This window comes from Cyprinodon tularosa, unplaced genomic scaffold, assembly GCF_016077235.1.
Source record: "Cyprinodon tularosa strain WSP-4 unplaced genomic scaffold, ASM1607723v1 ctg17, whole genome shotgun sequence".
Taxonomy (NCBI): domain Eukaryota; kingdom Metazoa; phylum Chordata; class Actinopteri; order Cyprinodontiformes; family Cyprinodontidae; genus Cyprinodon; species Cyprinodon tularosa.
In genome coordinates this window covers 1581221-1607910 of record NW_024038531.1, presented here as the reverse complement: position 1 = coordinate 1607910, position 26690 = coordinate 1581221, and the positions used below count along the sequence as shown (strand labels likewise).

Genomic DNA, 26690 nt, shown 5'->3' with positions numbered 1-26690 from the left:
AGTGTTGCGACAAACTGACTACAGTAAACTCAATTTGTGTGTGGCCTAGAAAGCCTGCGTCTGTGTGTGTATCTTTGAGCGGCTACAGTGTGTAGTTGTGTCTGCTTTGGCTCATTAATCAGTCTGTAATCACTGTTTGCAGAGTAGCTGTGAAATCCACAGTATTCAGATTAGGCCTTTCAAGTAGAAACTTCAAACAGCTAGAAGTGTCTAATGGGATCAGACGGGACAGGACCATGGATGAGGAAACCATGTTTAGGTTGCAGTTAAGAGGATAGTTTTATTGATGCACATACACATGGATTCAACATAAATACCTTTACAGGATTTGTCAATAAATACCTAAAACTGGCACACGGAGTAGTGTATATTTTATATTATTATTTTTTTTTTCCTCAATAGTTCAATTTGATAATTAAATATAAAAACATTACATTATATATAATCAAATGGGCAAAAAGGTGGTTACACCCCGGACAGTTGCAGAGTAATAATATTTAAAATATGATATCATGAATTTCAATACAGCGCATTAAAAAAGTTCATAAATATTTATTTGTATTAATAATTATTTGTTTTATAACCTTGTTATAGATGCCTCTCATTTGTTTTAAAAACTTAACTTATTTGCTGAATAAAATTCAGCATCTAAATCTGACAGCGGCATTAACAATTTTGAGTTTACCTAAAGATACTTTTATTTGTTTGACTTCATTTGAAACGCAAGGCAACACAAACAGCTCTGGAAATAATAGTCTGATCTCATCAGATGCATCCATGGTAAGATCTTCATCTTTCTTTATCTAAGTATCAAAGTTCAGTTTGAGTCTTAGTTTTGTTCCAGACGATAAATAAAAGCGGATTAGTTTGTTCTCAAACCATCTCCAACCTCAAAATGCAATCTTACAGAATTGATTTACAGACACATTCCTACCAGATACAAACATTTTAGCTCTAATTCAGCGAGACTGAAGCCAGAGCTCTCCGTCATTATTGGACTTTACAGCTAGCTGCCTGGGTAGAAAGACTGGGAGATTCCCAGCCCCTCCTCCCCAATTCCCGTAAACTCCACTCCAGGGAATGACACTGAGCAAAACACAGTCTCACATAGCCTGTTTCTCCACTGATAGGGCCTCTGAGATCCATGTGCTTTGCCACTGTGATCTTAGCTTCACTAATGGTGAAAAGGGGGAAGCGAACAAGCAAGAGAGGTGGGCTGATGATGCAAGAAAAGAGACAATTACATTCACACAGAGCTGCTGGGAGGTCTTTGTCAGGCACTGTGCCTTCTGATAGTAGTATTATAGTAGCTTGAGGCCTGAGTGATAGTACTGAGTAATGGTTTGGCTGAAACAGTGATTATAGTAACTATAGTAGCCAAGAAATAGTGGCTGAGGCAAAGCAGGACTGGTGTTTCAAGGGAGCTGTTAACAGGATCAGAGCACAGCTATGGGACTTCCGAACAGACTATTGTTTACACGGGAGCTGCCCAGTGTGAGACACATTGACACAAATATAGGAACTGAACTCCTTACCCAGACATATCCATTTTTTATACACCATATTGTATATGTTCATAGGCTTGTTACCACTTTCTAGAGCTACATTAGGCATGTATTATGAGTTCATTTTTGAGGTAATTACTTGTTTGCATAATAGAGCATCAAATCCTTAAGGATGTAATTAGTAAATCTACAACAAAAATTATTTTCCAATTTCCAAGAAAAAAAAGGGGGAAACATGAGAGTCTCCTGAATATATGAGGTAGATCAGAGGAGAAACAGAGGACAAGTGGGGTTGGACTATCTGGTAATGGCTGCGAGGAAGAGCTGCATGGTCTTTTAACAGACATGCCGCACGGATACAACCGCAAGGCTACATGATGTATGGGGGACAAAGAGGAGAGCAGGGAGGACAAAAGGCAATTTGAAAGACAAGATTCTAACTTAACATATTTATTGATATGAGGTCTGTAACACTAGCTGTTGGCACATTCCTCATTCCTAAAGGAGGGAAAAAGGGGAAAAAACAAGATAAAGACAGAACACATTATGCTTGCCTTGTACCACTCAAATAAAGTGTCAGAGAAACACACTGTGTAGCTCACAATACCAAATCAACCACCGTAATGTTAACATGTCAATTTTTTGTTCTGTAATTTGTAAAAGGGGCAATTTTCTTTTTGATTTATAGACAAATAATTCCAGTTTGTCAAGCAGAGTGTTCTTTCAGTGCTGCCTTAGGATACAAGAAAAATTATTCATTTTTCTTTTCACACTTTAAGGCAAAATCTTCAAATAATATACACACTTTTTTGAATTCAGGTGAGATGGTACATAAATCTAAAAGTGCAGGTATTTCATAAATGTATCTCTTACCTTGGTGAAGTCAAAGTAAGAAATGTGCTTAGATTTTTGTAAAAATGTATATCATTTCTAAAAGAAACTACTTCAAAGCTTTCAATATAGTTTGAAGTCTTCCTAATAGAATCGACAAAAAGTAGGGTATTAATGCACTTCCCCACCCACACCTATTGCTGTACACTGCTGGCCAAAATACCAACCTTTCCTCATTTTACTAGAAAGACCAAATTGTTAGAGTGCTAATACTTTAAAATACCAAAACTCATCTGGTGCATCATGCAAACAAAAAAAGTCACTAATTAGTAAAATTAAAAAATACGAGCTGCATGAAACTCACAGATTGTTCTGGAACGGTGGGACTCCTTATTCAATTATTAGCTCATATCATCCTGTTATGGTGTGTTCACATCAAACACAATTTCAAGGACTTTTTGAACGTATTCAGATACCTCCGCTCATTTGACACATCGCCATGTAATTTGTTCCACTCCTGTCCTTCACCACATCATCAAATCAGATGAGCTTCTATCTGCTGCTTGCAGGTTTTATCTCAATACGGACCTGGTTTTTACTGAGCCACTCACTTACAAGGCTTTCTCATTAGGGAAAACCTAATATAGCTGCAAACTTTGGCCTCCCTGGGTTCACCAGATTCTTCAGAAGCTAAGCCAGTTTGGAGAGTACCACTACAGTACCTACCTCGGTAGCTGTGTCGGGATGAAAGCCACTTTCAGTGGTAGTTCTGTCTCTCCAGGAACCAGTTTGAGGACCTGCTGTCCTGGATTGGTGGATGACTCAGCTTCAGGGATACCAACTACAGACAATGTATTTCTGCTTCTGCAGGAAACCTATCCATTTGTCTAAGTAATGCACTGCAAGACGGCCGACAAATAGAACCTAAACGCACCTCTACATAGGGGTAAATATACTCGTTCTGGTCACTGGAATCACATTAAGTGTGAATGTACCAGTATAACTTCTACTAAATTTAAAGAATAATTGCTCTAAACAAAATACAGAAAAGCAAGGAATTTAAAGAATTCCTTTTTTTTTTTTTTTTACTAAAATTAAAGATGAAATCAAGTTAGAGAATATTTGTGTAGATAGTCCAAAACTTATCATACCATTAAACTGTTATACATACTTTTCTTAGACTGAATGTATTGGAATTGTCATTTTTCTTCAAATTTTGTGATTTTAATTCTATGTGAAGGTTTTAAAACTACAGGGAAAAAAGTAAACTAGCAATTTACCTCAGTATTTTCACAATATGATCCATCAATTTTATAGAGGACAGCTATGCTATTCTAAAAGTATGCAGTGGGCACCAGATCTGATTGCATCCACTCAAGACAGTGTTTGTTATTCTACCAGATGTACAACAGCAGGTTTCAGAGGCGCCCTAAAAAAGTAACTAGTATATATTCTTCTTATCCTGAAAGCTGTGTCAGGCTCATGGTGTGGGGACCGGAAGGAACTTTATTGCAGATGAAACGTTGCCCCATGGAACCTCAGGGTTAAAAGCAATCTCGACCCAGCATGACGCCTCCCTCTCAAATCTCTCATGACCCTCCTTGCATATGCAGCACAGAACGAAATGAGGGAGCAACCTGGAAGAGGTTTTGCACATGGTAGGATGCATAAAATGAATGTTTTAGTTCTATGCAACACATAAAAGTCAAAGTTTTAGCATCAAAAACCAGTGTCTTTCATTTTCAGTCGTATTTAAAGTAAATTGGATATCCAGTAGAAGGACAGGTGAAATCGACACAAATAAACAACAGTCTGTGCTCCCATTTCAGTAGGAGTCTAAGCCTCTCAAGTTGCAGTGGAGAGAGCAATATCGTTGCTGTTGCACAGCAGTCTCATTGTTCTTTCTGATTATCTTGGATCATGCGATGTTGCAAACAGCAGGCAGGAGAAAGTGGCAAATTAGAAAATTTAATGGACAGCATAAACAAAGAAGAGGGGGGAGTGCTGGTGGTCGAGAGTAATCTATTAACATTACTGTTCAGTATTCACATGTCAGAAGACTGACTTCTTGCTTTGTCACAGCGGCATAAATAAGTAAGAAGTTTGAGTCATTTATCGAATTCTAAATATTTACAACATATGTTATGTTGAATTATTTAGCATCACACAAATATCTAAGAGATAGCTGTTGAATTATACTGGAAAATAAACAATTGGCACACGCACCGCCTGAATTAATATACAAGTTTAACTGTGCGCAAGTAACATTAAATCTTCTTTTTTTTCTGTTTTCTTCTCCTTTTCCTTTCATCATTAAGCTTTAATGTACAATAAATATTAAAGCCATGAATAAAAGGAAGCTTAAAATCATACATTTAACTGTGAGGTATTTTTATTTGACTGTATGCAATACTATTCAATTTGAAGTTAAACAATATAAATGGATGTGAAGGTAAAACAGAAAGACAAAAAAAAGGAGAGGAAAAAAACTTCCTGCACCTGACCCTCTAGAGAGAGGACTTGTTTACAATGGGGGTCATGTCTGTGAGACTTTATTGCTTTTGGCAGCCATCAGAGCTACAGCCCAGTGCCGGATCTCTGGAGGAATTACAAATGGAGTCGATTACAATATATGTTGATGCATGGGAAAGTTTAGACATTGACCTGGGCGATGACAATTCCCTAGAAAGTGTCGAGGAAATCAGTCAGAATGATGTGCTGGTGGTGCCCAATGCAAGTCTCTGCCCTCTGCCATAAAAAACGGAGTGAGAGACCTAAGGGGTGCAATGCTTTACTTTCTCTCTACTGACAGCAAGCCATCCAAAAATCTGTTATTCTCTTGGGGATAATCATTTCTCTTTGTTAACACTTTAGATGGCGTAACTGTGACATATTTATGCTAAGCATCATGTGGACAACAACAGTGTCGCAGAGTATAGCATTCTAAACAGGGTCTGCCATCTTTAAATATTAGAAATAAAACAAGGTCTTGCTAAAGTGTTCATGTCCCTTAAGCTTTTTCACATATTGTCACATTACAACCTCAGCAATTACATTGAGATGTGTGACATCCAGCACAAGCTAGTGCATACTGTATCTGTAAATCTAAACGAAAAGGTTTATGGAAATAAAAACCTGAACATTTTGGATATACATTTGGATCAAGTCCTCCTTGAGTCAAAACTTTGTTTAAAAAGCATCCCAAAACCATGACAGCTACTGTTAACACTGTCATGGCAACGGGCACAGAAGAGCTAAACATTTCTGTGATTTCCTATGAGTAGCTGTGATATAATGTATCAATCTATTCATAACTGTTGTACTGGGTTGGTTTGTGATCATGGCAGCATTGGTTAAATTTGATCGGTGACCTTTATGCATGCTTGTGGAACTAGTTAAAATCAGTTTTAATAATTAATCATCGGGTTTTTATAAATAACCAAGCTTCCTGCTTCAGAGTGTTTTTTCTACCAGCTTTTGACATATATGAGCTCCTCATAGAAAAGTAAAAGAGTTAGCAAGAGGGAAAATGAATGAGGGAAGAACTGCATGCAGAGATGATTATAGGGACAGGGTGATGATCACCTGAGTGAATGTGCATTTCTTCTGCTGTACCAAGTTGTAGTTCCAATTAAAAAATTTTTTGTGTGCTAAACATAGTACTTTTTGGCATTTTATCGGCAGAGAAAACAAGCTGAAAAATTAAAAAACAAGTATGCAGTTTGAACTGATGTGTTCAAACACATCATAAGATGAATAGCAAATATATTGACAAAAAAAGTCTTAATCAGACTAATAGTAGACTAAAACTTTTTTGAGTTATCGTGGACAAAAAACCAAATAAAACTTTCACATATGAAATTACTTCATTTTGACTAAACCTAATAAGGATCTTCATCCAAAAAAAGGCTTTTAAAGGCTGCCAAAAGCTACTTGTAGAAAATCATTCTTTACTGAAGAAAATATTTAACATGAAGATGTTTTTAAGGTTGAATAACAGCAGTGTTTTTTAAGAGTAAACTTACAGCAGTTTTTTTATACGTCTGAAAACTTGACTAAATATGTATTTCTAATGATCAAATTGGAATATATTGCAATTTAAAACAAAGAGACAGAAAATAAACGTAAATAGAATTCTATTCAAATAAATATTTTCAACCAAAACTAATAATATTGATAAGGTAAACAATTCAAATACGTCTCCATTAATAGGAACAAGGAGATTATTGACGCTGATAAAAAAAATCATAGACTATAGTGGTTAACTCCATCCAATTACTTCACTCAAAGCTTCAAAGTTGCACCATTTCAAACACAAATGAGACAATTTCACCTCACACCTTTGTGTTTTACTTGGCATTTTTATATTCATATATTCATATATATATATATATATATATATATATATATATATATATATATATATATATATATATATATATATTCATATATATATATATATATATGAACATGCTTTTACACCAACATATTCTTTGATTTGGTCTCACCGTGCTTGAGCTCTAGGCGTCTAGGAAAATTGCCTTATGATTTACCATTATACAAATCCAGCTCGGATCTAACACATTTAACATTTTAAGTATGACAGAACTTCAATTAATATGCAGTACAGGCACGCTGCAGCAATTACCCGGGTGCAAGCCAATGGGTGCTCACACAAAGATGAACACCCACAATGAGATATCTAACGTATCACACAAGGAAATTCCTCCTTGTTGTAAGACATGCTCAATTAAATCTGAGACACATGAGATTTTCATTTTAGCTAGGTGTATGAGTTTTATTGTTTTTAAAGGTTTCAATGTTGAAATCACTCCAATCATTAACATAACAATATGATAATTCAGTTAATACCATGTAAAGAGGGAATGTGCTCTGCAGTCTGCAGAATCAAATTCTTTTGAATAGAGGAAGAAGTGTTACAAGAAAGAAAAAAAAACTATTTTGCAGAAGTTTTGAAATCACGCTACTTGATGACTGATGCAAGAAGATAAAACAGATATTGACTATGAAACAATAACTGAAGAACTTTTTAGTGTTTATCAATATGATTCAGGAAACAACATAATGTTCTACTATACAGTGCTCTCTACACATATGAGCATGCCTGGTAAATATGGGGAAAAAATCTGAAGCAAACATTATAATAAATGTATTATTTAAAGGGAAAAATCCTTCACAAAGTGGCATTTTGCATCAAAACTGTTCCACATTCTCCATGACTCCTGCGAACGCCACCATGGACCCGCTGTTTACCCTTCACTGTCAAAATATGGAACAACTCCAACAACCTTAGAAACTACTTAAATATGGACTGGGAGCTGGTTGAGCGACGCTAATGGAGAAGTGTCTTTTAAATATCTTTTAGCCTGTTAAAATATGAGCAACTGCATTCCAGTTAATTTGTAGGCATGTAGAGATGATTAATCTAAGTTGACACACAATGCAATATAAATGTCCAAACAATATAATTTTCCTGATTTAAGATCCTGTCTTCGGTTTAATGGCAAAGGTCGTCAGATTTTTATTCAATATGCTCTGGCATTTCACAGAGTCTCTCTATGCCTAAGCCCCAGGATTTAAAGCCCCAGGATTATATTTAGCTGGGAAATAGGAATGCAAAAGGAATCTGTTTGCCTGCTATTCTCATTACTCTAAAATGCCCAGGTACATTTATTTAAATCAACTTTAGAAAAACTGCACTACACCTTCAATTCTGCAGGTGGCGTTAGTAAGAAAGCACATATAATTTGTTGTTTACTCCGAGTGCAGTATAGACTGAAACAATTTGTTAATTCCTTTAAAAGACAATTTTTTTTCTTGCTTTTGCGTCGAATACTTCAAAAAAATACTAGTTGACCAGCTTTAAAAAAAGTGAAACTATATTAAATCCTTTATATATTTAACTGAGCTTTTAAGCAGGAAAAGTTGAAGTAATTATCTGATGTTAATCTATACATTTATCGATCGATCGATCAATCTATATATATATATATATAGATATATATATGTAGATATATATAGTCATTCCTAACATCTGTCTCACTGAACTAAGCTCATACCATTTATATTAATTCCTCTATCTATCAAAAATATCACACATTTACCACATATCTTGTAAATGCTTCACATTCACCATCAGTTGCTACAACCAGATACCAGGCAGCAGGAGTACCAAGCCAAGCTAAGGCAGCTTTAACTGGGGTTTCCTGCTAATTTCCAACTGTTTGGTCAGTGTAAGTAGCCTAGTACCCAAACTGGCCAGTCTGCAAGGCGCTGCTGCTTAAAAAAGGAATATTCAAAAGTATGACATAATCTTGACGAACTGATAACACAGATGAAGTTGTGAGGCATTCTTTCTTCATTAAAAAAAACATCTTAACACTTCTTTATGTGAGATGTGAAGGTATTACAATGGCATTTATAGGCTCATCGCCTTCAGTTGTTGGTGAAACAAAGCTTTGCAGGATAATTTATTGGATACAACCTCGCTTTCAACAATCCTAGGTAATATTAAAAAAGTCCTGCATCTTTAGAGAAACCAAAGCCCTGGCAAAAAGAAGCCTGGGTAAATGTGTATCAAAATGCTACCTTGACTTTGAAAATCCTTGGACCTCTCAAAATCCCAAAGCTTTGAGGGGCAAAGAGAAAAGGGGCTTTTGATACCTCTCTGTACAACAAGCTTTACGGGGCCAATAAAAAAAATACCCACAGCATCACACATACCTCACCATTCTTATTTGTGGCCATAGTAAGCTTTCTCCACTTATGCATTTTTTAACCATCCTAGTATCAGGTTTTAAACACTAGGGTAAGAGAAAAAATGCAAAAAAAGAAAAAAATGGCAAAAAAAAAAAAAAAAAGCATTCAGCTATTTCTATTCAGTAGAATTTGTTTTGGTCTTGATAAATGTTTTCGTCATTTTGTAATAAACATATTTTAGTCAGGGGCAAACTATGCTACTTCAACAAAATATCCACATATTTAAAATTATTGCAAATATTTACCATGGGTGTCAATACATATATTTTAATCACTGTTTTCAATCAATTAGAGCCCTCTCATGTTGAACAAAGCTACATCTATTTAAGTAAAAATAAAAAAAATTTCAAAAACAGTTTTTAATGGATTCAAAGCATTAACATGATTTATATAATATTTATATATTTATATATTTCAAAACTCTTGCTTTAAGATTTACAGCACAAAACAACATCAATTTTAAAAAGTAAAGCAAAAGATAAAGATGGATATGAATAAATCTCCTAGATTTATTGCTTAGTTTCAGAGTCAAGTGTTAACAAATAGGCTATTTATGTTTAATCTGAGGAGTTGTGTTTTATTTTTTAAAAATACAAAGCTATATTCATGATTTTATGTATTCAATATAACCCATTAAGTGCTACTTTTCTGAACTGCTCTTTGCCTAACTAACGTTTTATTTATTTTTATTTTTTTTGCTGAATATTTCTATTCTGAGAACATTAAAGTCTTATCTTCAATCAACAACAGCGTCAAGGCCACCTGACTTAGAGGATCGGTAAAGCGAGTGGTACATTTCTCTTAAAGTCTGCTTTTGTTTTCAAAATGTTCTTTTCTATACACTAGCTGCTTTAGTTAATCTTCCTCTTTGACTTTTTGTTTTTTCATAACTCAACATGTTTTCTCTTCCTATCATTTGGCTTTCTGTGTTCCCATTTGCAGCGGAAGAGCTCCCTCTGTAAGGGACATACCAGTATATTTAAAAGAAGCAAAATGAAATATATCTACCAGATTTTAAAAAAAGTCGACATCTTTTGAAACAAAAGCACGTGTCATGGAGTAACACATTATTACTCATGTATCAGGTCTTCTTTAAATTAAAGCTTGTGTTATTCATGATTCACCAACACATTTCTCAATTCAATATACTCCATTGCCAATACATTTACTGACTAAAGACTAACAAATAGTCCTGTTGAAACTCTCACTTAGGCTACTGAGCATACTTTAAAAATGGGCCTCTGTGACATTCACTGTCTGCACATGTGAGGTGCTGTATGATTCATAAGGAGAGTGAGAGGGTGGTTGATGACTCATAGACCCTGTTAATCCCCCTCCATCATTTTCCAGATAAAACAGCAAAGAGATTTTTCCTCCATGAATGACCACATGTGGTTCCATTTAAATCAACACCACCTATTACAACATACTTGCATGTTTGTGCTAAAAAGCACTTTGTGGGTTATACTCAGTATTTGTCATGGAGAAGTCCAGGTGAAGATGCTGCTTTTTTTCCAGTCAATAAACAGAACAAACTGCTTAGGGATGTTTGTTGCTGTCAAAACAAAAGGGTCTTTTTCAAGTGTGGTGCCTTAAACTGAAATGCAAACTTTGAGGCAAAAAAATCCTTGTATTTGAAGAAGAAATTAAAACGTGAGAGCATGCTGTGTTTGAAATGCGTTCCGTGAATCCACAAAGCCAAACTACTGTAGGAGCACTTCAAAAAGGGGTTTAAAAAAATTAAACTGATAACATTTCCCCTCTTGAAATGTATATACTAAATATGTCCTGTCATTGTTTTTAAAGATTAAGCTAAGTTTCCAACTGTAATAATTACATCACAAAAAACCTGCAAATTTCTAATTCATGGCCAGTCTGGATTTAATCAGGTCTAAGATAAGAAAATATTTACTTTTATTTTAAAAAATATGACTTAGGCTATAAGGTATATTGTATCACAAATGTGCAACTCAAGTCTGAATTGATTATAAATATGTTTAGGCACCACAACCTACATTTGCTGTTTGTCTAAAGTTTTTAAAAAAGACATTTTTGATGGACATATGAATTCTTTGCAGAATATGCATAATTGTGACTCCTTGTTGAGATTTCTGTAAAATAAGTATATACTTAACCTTTTAAATTGGTCAGTGTATATCAGAACTTTTGAGAACATTTACCCTAGTCTAAGACAAAGAACTAAAACAGTATTTTACTCTTAACTAATCTTCAAAATGGAAAAAAAAACGATGTTACACAAATCAGAAAATTGCTACTTGTTAGAACATGCCCTCAAAACAACAATAAAATAAAAACGGTAAACAAGGGTCTAGGTTTATCTTGTTTTCCAAAGAGGCAAGATGATGTACAAAGAGGTAACACTGTCAACTTTGCATTTTCTTCTTTGTCTCAAATAAAAGCCAATCTACTTGATGGGGTAAAGGCCCGGTTATACTCCTGCAGCAGAGTGCCGCAGTGAGCTTGACGCAGACATTTTTGATTTATGCTCAATAGTGAAGCGTGGTCTGCGCTATACACTGTGGGTCTAGATATGGCAGAGGCGATGAGGAAGTGGGTGCGGGTTTAGTCTGACAACGGAGGGACATGACGGTGAAAAATGGTAAATGGTAAATGGCATGTACTTATATAGCGCCTTTATTCAAGTTAGGAGACTTGACCAAAGCGCTTTACACTACATTCATTCACCCATTCACGCACACACTCACACACTGATAGTGGCAACCTACAAAAGAGCGGGGATCCAAGTGGAAAAAGGGTCCCAGCGTTCTCGCACACCTCGCTATTCTAGCGGGTCAAACTTCATGAGTTGTTTTCTGCAATTTCGGTCATAAAGACAAAACAAGCCGACCTCCTGTCTGCTGTCAATTATGTTTGGGAGAGGTGAGGAGTGTCTGCGGAGGGGGCGGGGATGGATTTTTGTTCACTGCGACATCTATGCAGAGGACCTGGTTTCTAAGTATAAATCAGCCTTAATTCCCAACTGGTTCCTTGGTGGTTTTGGCATGTTGTAGAGTCCATTGTTCATCAGTGTTATTTTATTTTTGAAAGATCATGATGCACAAATTTCTAAAAATCAGATGAGCAAAACGAGATGTCAGGCATATAAGTAACCGGTACATTTCAAAATAAGAGGGGAAGGCTGTCTGTATGTATGATCCCATCCTACAGGAATCCGGAGGAAGTGAAAAGATGCTCAAATACAAAGTCAAGCATTTCTTTTTCTGTATAACTTAAGCCTATGAAATTTAATATGGCACGTAGGAAGATAAGGACCTAAGTAGTGGTAACAATAACTGTGGCTAATTAATTTTAGTCAAAACAATAAAAAATTGCATGTTTTAACATGGGACTGCCACAACAACAAACAGTTGCTTGACTTTCCTCTTCTAAAAATTACATTATCAGATTATACTTGTGCATTAAATGTTTGATATTTTAACAAACTGATATATTTATTGTGTATTGTCAGAGAAAGATAGCTATTTCTCATAACATTTAAACAAGAACAAGGTTTGTAATTCCTATACAAAACTTCCTATGCCCTTTATATACCGTAACTGTTTTTACCAAATCATTAAAATGTATCTATATGGAGCCAAGTTAAAAATGATTCTTTAATTCATTTTGGAAAAAAGAAACTTCATTTTAAGAAAAATCCATTTCTACATATCTATACCAGTGCAAAAATCTACTGTGCAGATATAAGTTTGCTTTTCATGCATATTTGTAGAGAAGGTAGCTTCTAATAAAGTCCTAATATAGTCAGTGTTCTCATGATAGTATCTTATATCAACATAACTGTTTTTATAGATGAAGAGTGTGCAGCATGAGCAGATAAATGCAGCTGAAGATATCATTTTTTTTTACAACTTGAAGCTTTTTGAGCAGTCAGTGTTATGCTCCCGAGAATCTAATTACATTTTGGTTTCTTTGAGGAAAATTAAATGTGTTTACCTTGTGAAACCGTTGACACACTGTCATTGAGTGTTTTCCCTAATATGATAAATTGCACCACCTCTCAAATATAATTTTTGTACTCACAGTACAGTCACACAATGTTTGCAATTGAAAATAAAGTTTTTACCTATATCAAATGCAAAAAATAGGTAAGAAGGAGCAGTTAGAAAACTGAATATTAGTTTTTTGTCAATCCTTTAGCTCAGACACTGATAAAAGAAAAATATGTAAATGATCAGATCCTACATTTCATGTGATTTATGCAAAAAAAAAAAAAGATAAGATTTTCCTTTATAAGACCACTCCTTACGTACACTGCTGTTTTCAATAAAACCTCTGGAATACTTTCAGTTTATTCTTTCTAAAAATGGCTAAGATAGGTTCTGCATGGTATAAGTTATGCAGGATCTTGTTGAATAAATGACAATGAAATATGAACGCTCGTATCCAGAAATAGAGTCCAGGGTTCAGTAAGCAATATCACCTTGCTAACTCCATCTTTAGTTTCAACCTTTATGAGACATTAAGGTTTTAAATTCTCAAACAGATTCTGAGTCTACTTTCAGAGTCCTTGTCACTGATTGTTGATGAATTTTTTATATAAATTACAGTCCTTGGGGGAGAAAAGACAAGTTCTTTTGATTTGATTAACCTTGATACTAAAGTGGTATCTGTCAAACAGTATGCCATATTCCCTTTGAGTTTTGGTTTCATCATTAAGTGCTGATCAGAAGGTATGGCTGCCACCCAATAAGGGAAGCAGAGAAAATAATAACCAAGGTAAGCAAACAAATCAAATACAGTAACTTTGAACAATGTATTTGGCAATGGCAACAGCAGTACATATTAAAATATTCAGTTAGGAGTAGATTAACCAAACATAGATAAGCCACTATTTCAGAGGACAGAATCAATACTGTTTTGTAATCAAAATGTGATTTGCATATTTCATATTTAAAGATACTTAAAATGTACAATTTGTACTACGTAACTAAGATAATTGCCTTAGCTGTGGTTCTATCCTAGCTAAATCAATTAAAAAGGCCAGAGATGCAATTACTGTCATTATTTAACTTATTAAATTAGAAACTACTGCTGGACCTGTGCTTCTATGTGTTTTGTATGCATGCTCTGTCTTGGCAAAAATCCTAATCTATCACAGTAAATGGATACCAAACATAGTTCTTTTGTTTGTTTTCTTCTGTCATAAGACGCTGTCCCTTTCCACTATTTAAACATGCTCGGTCATTGAACATGTTCTCGAAAGGTTTGGTACTCTTGGAGGGGAGACTACTGCAAAGTTAATGACGGATAGAAAACTATTCTCATAATACATTCAGTTTGACTGCACTGTAATATAACAAGGGTTAAAGTTCAGTGGTTCAATGTAAATCTTTCCATATTACTTTTTTAATCTACATGCAGAGGAAAAAAAAAAAAAAAACTAATGCAAACATTTTTTTGTTGGTTCCAGTTTTCATGAGCTGAACCCAGAGATCCAAAACCTTTTCTCTGTACATAGAGTGTTTTTCCCCCCCAATTGTAAAAGTATTGTGGACCCGTCTGTCTAAATCAGTATTCATAAACATTTCTTTTTTGCACAGGTGATCCATCTACTTCACAGGTGTCGCGTATAAAGATTCTGATTTAATAGCATAATTATTGCCCAGGTGAGCCACAGGCTGGCCAAAATAAATGGCAACCCTAAAATCTGTGCTTTATCACACAGCACAATGCTATCCAGGGTAATATAATCAACAATCAAATGTACACTGATGATGAAAACAGATTCGTGTATAAAAGTGCAGATGTCCACTGAAGGATACATGTAACACAACTCTGAAATAGCGGGCTAAAAAGAAGCCTTCTATCTGTGTTTTGTTTGTGTTTTAGCCAAAGACGTGACAAGAGGCAGAAGAGGGCTATTTTTAGTACTTCAACAAATTTTTGCCTTTTTTCTTTCATGCGTTTATGCCTCATTTCAATATTTAGTAATTAAACAACAAATGTTCAATATATATTTTTTACCTAATTATAGTTTTTTGGATTCTAACTTTTGTTTCCTTTGCAGAACATGTTATAACAACAGAAGGTTGCTAATCTTTGCAAATGTTAAACTTGTTTTTTTTCTAGCAAGTGCTCATGTATTGACCCATACTGTATATATAACTGCCTAAATTTGAAATTCATGTGGCCCTATATCAACCCAATACAGCAGATATGAAAATATTCATATCCCTTGCGAGATGGGAAAGGTCAGATCAATTTCTCCAAGATCCCTATATGTCTTAATTTAGCTACGAGCACACAAAGGGACATCCCATCCGTTTAGCAGATTATGTTAAAATAAGTGAACAATCATTAAGTAAGCAGGTATGTGCTCAGTATTCATTTGGCTGGAGCACTGACATATCTTTTGTTTTCCACATGAGATGAGACTTGGTATGCATGATTGCTAAGCCATAAACACAACCTCTTTCCACTCCAAGCATTCCTTAAACTCATCAGTGGCATAATGAGACTTTTGAGCTAGGAGATGAATTAACTGGCTGATTTTCTTGTTTTGATACCCCTCCCTTACAGAGCAGCTGAACACTGCAACGAGAGCAATCTACTGTGATGTATATGCAGACAGAATGAGATAAAGAAAAACTGATTGGCACTAGACACAGCTCGATGAAATCATCAGAGTCTTGTATCAAGAACAAGCAGGCGGATGGAGTCACGTCTTCAGGGAAAATCTTAATTTACAGACTAAATCCTTATACCAAAGTTAATAAATAGAACCAGCTTTGAAAATTAAACTGGGAAAATGATCGTTTTGTAAGAGATCTTTGCTGCCCTTCAATGTCAAATAGGTGGGAAGTTAGAAAGAGTTCTCCTTTGGGGAAAAAAAAACAAAAAAAGAATGGAAAAGATTTAAGTGGGACATGTGAGTTTTGTTTTGTTTTAATGGAGCAATTGAACAACACAGTATCTGAATGAAAGAAAAAAGTATTTTAAGAGCACCTGGGATTTCATATTAACTTTTGTTCAGTGAAAAGTCATTTTCATTGTGTTCAACAAAAAACAAAGTTGATCTTGTTTCATGCTACAGGCCTGGGGCGACGTACACCAAACACACACCAAAAGTTGCATCAAACACAAAATAATTATTGCATTGAACTTTGCTCTCAGGTTTTCTCAACTGTAATAATGAAATAAATCTTATCAGCAGCTTCTTCATTCTAAACTGGTTGTTTATAGCTTTGAAAAATAAGGCAAGGCACAATTAAGACAACATGGCAATAACATGAGACAAGTTAAAACAAATACTGTACAATACAAGTAGAGTACAGTTGGTGCTATTTTTTATTTAGCCTAAGGCAGCTTCATTGTGCACTCTTTTTTTCCATTACTTATGGGAGTATTTAGCTCACAGCTAGCTCACATGTCAAAAGAACAAGCAGCTTGGGGCTTTGTTGAAGTCTGTCCTCAGTGAACAGTTTTTGTCCATGAACATGATCTTAACTTTCAAAGTGTGAAACACACTCAGGGGTACCAATCATTTCAACATGAGCTTTCTTTCACTTTGTCTAAAGTGATCGTTTTTACTCTCCTTTGCTGCATTTAACATGTTTACATACAGTATGACCTTGACTCATTTAAAGAGGATATAGAGTCTGAAATAAGACTTACTGCTAATGTGGAACATTTACATGTTAAAATGTTTTGCAGTCTAGCTTTTCTAGCAGTCACATGTTTTTCAAGCAACGTTTTGATCCGATTACTTTTCCTCCTTTTATACACATGAAATGGTAGGCTATGATAAAATGGATGTATGCAATTTCAGCCGTCTCAATATAGTGAGCTTTAAAAGAATCTCAGTGTGAACAAAAAGACTACATCATTACCTTTTCAGAGGAGAGTATGAGGAGCTACCAATACACTCTGAAGAGCAAATGACCTAAAAAGACTTCGTCTGTCTGGATTTTTCATCTACAGAGACTCTACTAATGCAGGGACAATTTCACCAACATCATAGGGATATGACACATTCATGATTAACGGAAATAGCTCTGTTTTAAAGGTAGGTATAGGAAGGATGATGAACAGCAGAAAGGAAGTCTCCCACTGTGGTTGCAAAATAACATTAAAGGCTCCAGGCTCCTTATGATGTAACATGAATGAAGGAAAAACAAGTCTTGTTTGACCATATATTTGGCTTTTTGAGGCCACAGCCACATATGTGCCATTATCTTTAATTATTGACTGCAGGTGCTCTGAGCCATAAGAAAAGTAGGAAAAGAGGGAAATCACAGCTTCAACTTCAAGTCTTATCTAGTCTCTTTTGTTGTCTATCGCAGTGATTGCCAACCCAGGGTATGCATACCCCTAGTGGTCCGCAGGTGCATTTCAAGGGGTACATGAAAATATTTTAGTTATTAGGTAGTAAAATAAAATAGGGTTAGGTTAGTATGTTTTTCTTATATGTCTGAGTTAACCTTCAGCTTTGACACACATCAAAACCGAACAGAGGAACAGACTGGATGTAAACAAAAAGTTGTTTTTCCACACCTGAGTTTAGCAAAGCAAGCTCAGGTGTCTTGATGAAAACGAAGTAAAACTAATTAAGTCAGTCTGACAATTTTTTTTTCTGTATTTTGTTCCAAATTGATCCAGGTTAAATATAATTACACCGGACTTACTCAGAGGAGCTTCAGTTTTATAAATACAGATTTATAATATGATTTTATTTTGTACTTACTTCAATTCCTTAGTAAAATCCAGCCAACTTATGTTTTTTTTATTTGAGATGGAAAAAATAAAATGCCTCAGAATTACATATCCAAATTAAAAGGTTAATTACAATAGTCTTTATTTTATAATCACTTATTGTATGTTCTTCTTTTAGATAATCATCAGTACTATTGACTGAGAGGTGTACTCATGGTAAGACAAAATGTCCAAAGGGGTACAAAAGTCAAAAAATTTTGGGAAACACTGGTTTATTGTATATACTATGACATCTTAAACTACAGAACAGGGCATATCAGTCTGGTAAGGCTCAGAGTTGTTTCAAAAGAGGCATGTTTGGACTAATGTGAGTGTATGACAGAAAGAACAGGCTTTGCATTTGGAGCGTTTACTGCTGGTCATCTAATAGTGCAGTACTTACTGGCATGTGAGCATTATGCAATCTGCTTGAACCTCTGTTGTCACTTTGTGACTAAAAGCACTTAATAAAAGGCTGCTGTGTACACATGTTGAGCTCTATTACTCAGGTCTTGGTTCAGAGCTCTATGTATATGAGTTTGGAAAATCAGGCACATGCAGGACCCTGGTCTAGATTAAACAGGGCAGGGCTCCTTACCTAGTCATCTTATAATAAAGGGAGAATAGCCTAGGATGTTATGGAATGTTGTCCTCATGGGACAACATCCACCATATCAGGCCAAGATAATCCAACCTGTTGAATTCCCTGATTTGCTATCAAAGTGGTTCTTAATTTCTGATTGGACCGGATCACTGTTTCCCCAAGATTATCTCTCCGACAATCGAGGCTTCCTGGAAAGGGAAGATCCGGGCAGAAATCGGAGTGATTATCTTACTGTGTGAAACATGCACCTTAGCATGTGTGTACTGTATATGTACAGTACATATAGTATAAAAGCTTATAAAGCCTATACTTCTGTTGTTGTTTAATGTTTTTAATAGAACTAGCATTTGCTTATCCAAAATGTCATATTTCTTGTAAATCCCTACTAAACCATCAAGCATTTTCTGGTTTTGTTGAGGTTTCTGATTCTCAATCAATGATAATCAAAATTAGGATTATTTCTAAAGATTTCAGAGGATATAAATAAACATTATTTAAATTCAAACTGATATTTAGGCAGCTTGCAGATGACCTTTTTTTAAACTGCTGCACAAAATGAAAAATTTGAGCTAATGTGCACAGAATAAAGTGGAAGTAGACATGAATAAATATCCAGAAATAGGTAGAAAATGGCCAAACGAATAGTTAAAGAGGGAATTTACCCCAAACTTTTTTAGTTGCTCAGGATTTACCATATATGCTGCATGTATAAAACAATAGTAAATCTAAACATTTTCAACTGAGACAAGTAAGACAGTCTGCCAATATCTGAATGTTAAGGGGTAATGTGATACAAGCATTTTAAATAAAAGAAAAAAAAAGAATCACTCAAGACAAAAAAGAATAAAATGCACCAACATAAAAAGGAAGGAAAGAGAAAAAAGAGGCAAGAAGACTCTCCATGTTGAAAAAAAGGTATACAGAGGAAGCTAGAAACAATAATGGGCTGACATGAAACATAATCCCCTCTGTCTGCTATTTTATTGGCAGCCCCTCCAAAGAATGGTGGCTTCCCTATTATGACTTAACACATCAAAATCCCAGCATAGCACACACAGAAAAGGCCACCTGATGATAAACACAGCAGACAGCGTCAGAGGCTTTATCTTGTGGCAGCCTGCAGCTCGACACACGTTCAATTTGGCCTGCAACAATCGATTCTGTCCCTCCTTACCGCTGCTTCAGCTGGTGGAATAAAAACAGACCTTTCGGTAAAGAGCAGGTCTCAGCTGGTATGCCATGTCAAGGCAGAGGAGAGGAAAACCAGCCATAGCAAGACACTTAGCTTGTCTTTCACTATCAAATCTCCTCGCCTTTTCTGACAGCAGTTTGGCCGTGATCAATAAATAAATTACATTTTATTACCTTTAGACACACAAGCAACCAAACCATTTTTTCTCGCTGTCTGAGGTCAATTTATCAATATATTTCTATGTATATATTTTTATTCATTTGATAAATGCCAGAGTATTCAGAGGGGAGCGTTATGTTTTATTATCATGCAAAACTTTACAAATACTGACAGTAATAGTGAAACACATTACATCTGTGAGAGTAATCTTAAGATGTTTATATGTCAAGGAAAAAAAGGGACCAGTTGCCATCAACAGTAAAAGGACTACTGTCTGAGTCTGAGGGCGGATGAAGCTATATATCTTTAATCAACATAAAATGCCAAATTACAGTTTGAAAACATGCCAAAAGACAAAGACCACTATTACTTTTGGAATAAAGGAAAAGCTTGTAAATCTAAAAAAAACAACCCAGACTGGAATGCACAGAGTCGGCAGAATCATGTTGGGGGATGTTGCAGCAGGTTCATGGTATATCGAGAACCTTATACGGTGATATTTAGGCAGCATATCTTGACATCAACCAGCAAGTTACTGCTTGAACACAAATGGGTTTTTCTAATGGACAAGGAACTTAAAAGGTATTGTGGAGTGTTTTTGTGAATTTTTGAAAAAATAACCTGCTCTTCCACTTAAAAAGGCAAATGCACATGCACAAACCTGAGCCCGCTTCCGAGAGGGTACCCGAACATCCGCCCTAACCCCTAAATCCCTATATCACTATATAGAGGGGGGAGTATATAATGGATATTATAGCAAACTCAGTTCCTTTACTTTCAGGACAGATGATCACTGCTTTTTGCTCCCAGTTGCTTACGTAACTCCTCCTCCACTGTGCGGTGCCTGCGCCATCTTTGTTATTAGCTGCCGCCGTTGGGTACCGTCAGGCTATGGCGACGGTGGTCTGCTGTGACAGCATACTGCTTTGCAAAGAGAGCTCTCCACGCAAAGCATTCTGGGATATATCTGCTCCTTCTGAGGCCTTTTTTTTCTTGTCATACAGTTTGTAATCACTTTTTCACCTACGACCCTCTGCCATTTTCAAACAACCGCAATAAAAAAGGTGGTTGTTTAACCATATTACATAAAACCTGGCTAAAGGACAGGAGAACATGCTTTGAGGGTATTATCAAGAACCGTGAATTTCATGTAAATATTATAAATATGTATTAGTAAAGCTGAGTCTGAAACGTTTTTTTCTTGCATGATGAGTAGGGAAACCACTACAGCTTGAGAAACCACTGGAAATGAGAAAATGGCACTAAAACATGGGAAATATATGAATTTAAAAAAAGTTAAAAGATGGTCTATATACACACATCACAGTATGTATGTATATGCTTGGTAGTTTCCAAAGAGGTGGCAAACTCTAGAGGGTTAAATTATAAAATCTGTTCTTTATGAAATTCCTATAGTTTATTTTTGGATTCAATAGAAACTATATTCCATCTCATCTTTTCACATTGATCCTCCAATATATGCACAAAGAAAAAAGGTATTTTTCTCTAATACATGATAAAAAAGGAAACATGAGAAAAGAAAAAAAAAAGGCCAACAACAACAACTATTTAAGTTCCTGACAAAAATGGGGGCCTTAAGATATTTTCAATTGAAAAACTTAGAAAGTAATACAAAAATAAATAAATAATAATAATAATAAAATAAAAATCAATGAACCTCTAAAGGATATAATCTGGTCAGGATATTGGTGATAGATTACTTAGATTACTCTCTATTTGTGGTAGACATTTTTGTTTCACTTAAAGTAAGTAAAAGGAAAGTACATTATAATCTTCTCATTCTAAAACCACTGTAGTATAAAATTTTAATTTATAGCTGCTTATTCTGTTTAGTCAGAATACAGCTGTGAGGCTACAGCTGTGGTTACAAATGTTTAAAATGATTAATCTTGGTTTCATTCCTGCACAACCTGTGTGTGCAGTTCATTTTAAACCCCCTTTATCATGGAAACCTCCGACGGAGCATGTGACTGTTGCCCGATTCATTTTGCAGCATGACACCAACAACATCCAGTCGGAGAAATTCTATGGTGACATGAGGTCGTGCAACAGATGGCGTGAACCCCACAGAGTCTCAGCCTCAAGGTCAAACAGAGAAGCTGGGATTACATGAAGCAACAGGAGAACTGACGGCTTGACAAGCCGGAAGAAAAATGCAAAAATTATATCTATGAAAAAAGTTGTTTTGATAGCAGTGCAATTCATAAAGTAAAACTAATTTTACATAAGAAAAGTAAATGGGTTGAGAAAACATTGGAATATAATAGCAAGAGGTCACAGACGAGTTTTTAAGTTCTGTTCAAGGCCTCCTCTCTGAAATGTTCTTAGATTTGAATTTTTTAACATGCTTATATCTATAACCTTTTTTGATGTAATATACAAGTAAAAAAACTAAACACTTAAGTAAAACATAATTTGACTTTTCTTCGTTCTCCAAGTTACGTATAGAAGAGTGGCTAATTTAGTCCTTAAAGTGCAACACCGGAGCTGAATCCTTCTGTTTGAAGAGCATAATCGTTTCTTGAGTCGAAAGGAAAGAGCTTGAGAAATATATGGGATTCATTACAAGGGAGTAAAACACTCTTTCATGCTGGTGCGCATTATAGCAGCCTCCTTCCATAAGGATTATTAATACCCTGTCCTATTTATTTGCTACATCAAGCCTCCTTCCAATGAAGGTTGTCCCTCTGATCAGTATGCAGGCGACCCGGCTTCAAATCCTCAATTTTTCATGCAAATGTGGCGCTGATTTAAATATCATTTGAATATGGATCACACAGTGTGACTCCATATCAGAGCTGCAAAAAACAAAAGAGGGTTGAAAAATGCAAATCATCACCATGTAAGAGAAAGGTCATAGTCAGGACCTGTTAGATTTGTTTTGGAAATGGAGGCCTGGCTGCTAAATTAAAACCCATTCCACAAAGCAGAGGACAGAATTAGAGGAGACCGAGTGTGATTTACATCATAAAGGCGATCAAACACAATATGGCTTGTACGACATAAACGAGGCACTTCCAGGTATGAAGGTGGGTAATCAAAGGGATCCGTTTGCCTCCTACACTTCAAAATGTACCAAAAGGGACACATTTGCAATGCACCACAAACAAAAGCTCTCAACAGTTTCTTATGTTTTAGTCTCACCAACTCTCCTTTTTTCTTTGCTTTTTTTAAATGAAACCGTTGTACGAAAGTTACATTTTGTGTCTTCATTTTTCAACAATATAAACTGGAATTCCACAAGTGAGAAAGGAGAAAAGGAGTAATGTGTAGAATTTTAGGAGAGTTAAAAAAAACAAAAATGAATGTTGCGACGCAGACACTGAAAACCTATGTACTGCTATATATTTCCCCCTATCTGGGATATAAATCATGATTGATAGTTGAGTCTTCACACTTAGTGGCATGCATTAACTGAAACAGGCCCAGGGGAACCAATTTCCCCGGGCACACTAAAACTCCTGATGAGCAGCTCTGCGATGTGTGCTGCTGGCCATGCTTTTAAATCATATATTGATGACAGTCCATGATAAAAATTACTCAATATAGTATCCAAAATCAATTTCAACCCCCGCAGACACGCAGGGAGTCATTCTGATGCTTATGACAGCATTTCATCCACAGACACGTTTTCTCAAACCATGGTCAATAGAGAAAAATAGTGTGGGAAGGAATAAGAGAAAAACACAGGCACTTAACCGCAATGACCACCTAGTCAGAAAATGATCTGTTGCTTTTCTGGGCAAATAGCAAGCCTGTTGTGATGGGTATTTTTTATTTAATTCTGGCATTTGTGTGTATTGAGCGGCAAAGATTAACAGAACCTGAAACTAAAGAGTTCAAGTCTCTACAGAAGACTTCAAAAATGCCACAAGTATATATGTATAAATCCATATCCCAACTTTCCTGTGTAATCGGTATATATTTTTCATATTTATTTATTTTATAGCCTCTCACATTTACTCTCCGTTTATGTACACCTATTTTATATACTGTTTATAAACATTTTCTGCATGCATACATGGTCTCTATGCACATGTAAATAAATATTTATATTCTGTATAGCACTTTTGGATAGATACAAACTACATTTAGTTGCTTTGTACTTGTGAAAGTGTAACGATAACAAAGAAGAATTATATTCTTCTATTCTATTTATACATAAAGTATACATATGTACAGATCATGTATACTTTAATTTAAAATTAGAGAGGCTTTTATAAATCATTTTACACTACACTAACCTTTAGTCAAAAATCCCGCAGATTTAACACCCTGAAACTATGCGCAAATCTCTCTCCGTCGAAGCTGTTCACATTAAAAAGCTGTTCCTCCAGGCTTGAAAATCTTGTTTTACAATTACTTTAAGAGTTTGATGGTTTTCGTTGCACACCACCCTAAAGCTGAAACTATGAAAAAGCCGTTTGTTGTTGCTCTTTCATTTAGACAGTTTAGTTTAGGACTAAATAGCCCAAGATCATTAATTGCTTTTGGTTACTGTGATTCATATTTAAGTTAAAGATGTGAAGTAGGTCTATATATATATAGATCTACTGTTTCTAATGAAATAGGAGAAGTCTTTACTTTAAAGGCACCAAAAAGCTACATACATGCCAGGAAATTCAACTTGGTAAGTAGAGTCAAAAATTGTGGTTTGTTATGTTATAGATACTCCTCCAGCATTTATAGACACATACATTTTGATACGTTGAAGTTTTAAATAATTTCCGGTGCAGGTACAGATACAGAGTTCCTCTCTCAGACATGTCAACAGTGAGACCTATTGGTTTGAGGATCTTTATGTAATTCAATTTTTCCTGCAGGGCCTATAAAGAGTCTTTCAATATGTCAGAATACCATAGATGGAAATATCTTATCGTCAATAAGATACTGTAGCTGTTCAACAAACATGACCATTGAATGCAAATATGTTCAGGGCATTAATTCCAAACAGGATGTTATAAGTTGTTATTTGCATGCAGGGGGTTGGCACAGCCTCGCAGTTGTAATTGTGAGATCTCAATAGTGCCTTATCTGGAGGGAGCAGGAATCACTTCAGAGAAAACTCAATTTCCTGCTCATTTGTTCAGCAGTGATTGTCGTCATTATCATATGGATCAGAGGAGCTTCAAAGATAGGTTATCTCAGGTCTCCCCTGTGACAACTACTTCAAAGTTCCTCAGTGAAAGGTAAAATGTCCTCTCAATGGTTTTTATGTTCAGCTCCTCAGCCATTGTTGTGAAAAGTCTTATTTTGGCTCACGCAGTGGTAAATGATTGTATCTACAAGAAAAATCTGAATTTATAATAATGTTTTGAGAGTGTTAAAGAAAAATGATTATTTTTAGACTTTATTACAGTTAATCTTATGGCATGTGTAAACACTCTCACTTGAACATATTTCTTAATTTTGAACAAGGCTGTGTTAATGATTTAAAACTACTAATGGGTAAGTATTTAGAGCACCATACCATAAAATGAGTATCTCCTGGGGGTGAACATTATTTAAGCCTGCAGGAGAGATTTCTGCTTGGTTTACAGAAGGTCAAAAGTCTTCCAGAATAAACAACCAGGGATGGTGAGGCCCCCGCATTCCACAAGCTGTCTGTGAGAGCTTATCTTGTGTTTTATGACTTTAAGAATTCTAGATGCCAGGACAAGCTTTCCGCCTTTTCTTGTTAAAACAAAGAAGCAAATGACCCCAGATGTTTGCAGTAAATAAGGGGAAGCCCTAGCAGTGTCAGAGATGGCTTTTGGTTGGAGGACCGAGGGCCAGCCCTTTTTGAATGGATTAGATACAAGAGGATAAAGCTTTCTAAATAGAAGTTACAGATCAGATTTTGCTCTTGCAAACTCTCCAAAGATGTCTTGTACGTCTTTGCTTTCTTTCCTCCTATGTCAGGTAATGGAATGTATGTCTCTGTTGTTCTGCAGTTTCTGGTGTAGGTTTGTGCATTGTCTTATTTCTAAGTTTATGCATTGTCTTATATTGGATTAAACTCTGTAATTCTGTGATGTCAACACGCCTTGCTGATTTTCATATTACCAAACGCAGCTCGCCGGGTGGACCTGGAGAGGGAAGAAAATGAAAAGCCAACCTTTTTCCAAAGTTAACTATGTTAGAATATTTTCTTCCTTTACAATTGGGGGCTCGTGCCGGTTTTGGAGTCTCGGCGGGCAGCTGTCTGGTCCTGATTGATCCGTCTCGGCCCGACGCTTCGGTGTGGTAAGACAGTATTTGATTATTTTTTAGTTGTCTGAAGCGCCGTGTGTCGTCGGACCGGGGCTGATTTGCTGTGTGCGGCCTCACAGAATTCAGAAGCTGCAGAGGTAGATAGGATCCCTCCTAAATGAGTCGGTTGTTTAAGGATTTGAATAAATACACATTACAGGGAACTGTGGCTAGTTCAAACAGAGCCTTTACGTTAACTCTGACTTAAGCTGGGTTTTAAAAAATGTATATTCTTTTTACCCTGAGGAGCAATGCCTGTGCCTCTAAAAAAGAATTTCGGGTGTCTGTGTATTAATTAGCAGGGGCTTGTATCAGCCGGAGATTTCGACTCATCTCCAGTGGACTTATAATTATTTGGGTTAATTGGATCGAGTTGTATCACTCATGGAAAAGGACTAATAGCAGGTTAATTGGACCGAGTTGTATCACTCGTGGAAAATAAAGGACTAATAGCAGGTTGGATCACCTTTCTTTGGCACCCTTAATCGGGTTGCTTATAGTATAAAGGACTAAAATAAATTATTTGATTTAATACGGGTTCAATCGCTCTCCCCAGCTGAAAAAGAAAAAACCTTTTGTCACTGGGCGGATTGAGTGATCGAATAAACTAAATTGAGGCTTATTTTCGCCTCGA

The 26690-nt window shown here is 35.8% G+C and overlaps 1 protein-coding gene across 6 annotated transcripts in view; it reads right to left on the bottom strand.

The window, feature by feature from the left end:
• The window catches only part of diaph2 (diaphanous-related formin 2), a 542053-nt gene that overhangs the window by 169101 nt on the left and 346262 nt on the right, over positions 1–26690 (bottom strand). The gene's annotated exons all lie outside the window — the stretch shown is intronic.